This window comes from Eumetopias jubatus, unplaced genomic scaffold (assembly GCF_037043125.1).
Source record: "Eumetopias jubatus isolate StellerSeaLion01/CBP00866 unplaced genomic scaffold, mEumJub1_p1.0 scaffold_3, whole genome shotgun sequence".
NCBI classification, from domain to species: Eukaryota; Metazoa; Chordata; class Mammalia; order Carnivora; family Otariidae; genus Eumetopias; species Eumetopias jubatus.
The window spans coordinates 112,179,461-112,180,979 of record NW_028274809.1 but is presented as its reverse complement, the minus strand read 5'-3'; positions in this window follow the sequence as shown (position 1 = coordinate 112,180,979).

Sequence of the window (1,519 nt, the reverse complement as noted above, 5' to 3'; positions counted from 1 at the left end):
TGAGGGAGCATGAGCTGGGGGAGGGGCAGAGGGAAACATTCTCAAGCAGACTCCCCACTGAGTGCAGAGCCTGACACAGGGCTCGAACCCACAACACTGAGATCATGACCTGAGCTGAAATCAAGACTCAGATGTTTAACCAACTGAGCCACCCCGGTGCCCCTAACTGAAATTTAAATAAAAACTTAAAAAAATGTCCTAAAAATATAATGATGGACCCAGAATTAAAGAGGAATTCTAGAACTCAGACTGTGGTTCTGTAATGCTATAATAGCTGACTAAAAGGATCCAGAACTGAAAAAAGTGATGGATTCCAGGTGTGGGACAAGAATTACAAGAAAGTAAGTTTTTCCTACCTTCCCCATCAGTGTGTAGAGGCTGCAGTATTTTGGGGGTAGCAGATATTGGATTCCTGTTAATGCTCAAGTGTTTGAATCAGGGCTCCAGTGCAGTAGTCCTTCAATGGGCTATTTTGTATTATCACCTCTGGGATTGTACTGTGCATGCTCTAACACTCTGCTTTTCAGAATGAACTCATCTCAAGTGGCCAGGGAGTGGGGGGAGGCCAGCAGGATAACCATCACATTACCACCTCCAGCCTGCCAAGCACCCCACACTCGGAAGTGAGGCTAGCTCCCTCCCAACTCCTCTGGGCATGCCTTCATGCAAACCTACTATGCTGGGCACTTTGAAATGTCCACACCTGCCATTGAAAACAGTTCTGAAGGGCAAGTTCCAAGGTGCCCAACCTATTCCAGACTCACAAGTACTCGACTAGACTCCCCAGTTATAAGCCAAGGAAATTGCTCTGAGACACTGACCATGAGGGCCCACAAGGAGAACCTAGCTTGAAAAAGAGAAAAAGGATGGAAATGGATACATGGAGGGCCAAAGTTCTTCATTACAGATGACAATGGAATAATGTTGAAAATGAAGTGACTTCACACTCTCCTGGCAAACCTGGCTGTCTCATGAGTAAGAAACACCTGTAGGCTTGGGCAAAGTGAAACTTCCACTGGCTACACCTGAGTCCCTGTAACAAGAAGTTTGCATTCTCCCTTCAGAAAAAGAGGCAAAGCTTCTGACATTGGCTGTTTTTCCTGCACATTGTATCAGAAGATAGAGGAAGTAGTGATGCGGGGGTAGCAGGTGCATGCTTCTTTGTGATGCTCAACTATTTGAAATGTGGCTGTGGCACAGTAGTCCTTGAATGGGCCCCTCCTGTGCTCTCCAGGTCCTGGAATATACAGCACATGTATGAAATACCTGCTATTCAGAATGACAGCATCTGAATGAGCCAGGGGAGGGAGGCAAGCTGTCTAACAAACAGTACTCTTCCCTTAGCTGGCCAAGTATCAAGCCCTCGGTCACAGGAAGGGAATCTTTCCTTTGGGATATTTAAAGCTGATTGGTCTGGGTTATCACATGACCACAGATGAAGCTTGCTACCAATTCCTGGGTGCTCCCTGTGTTAGTGACAGCCCTATCACCCCTGACTGTGTCCCAAGACCTAGTTAGC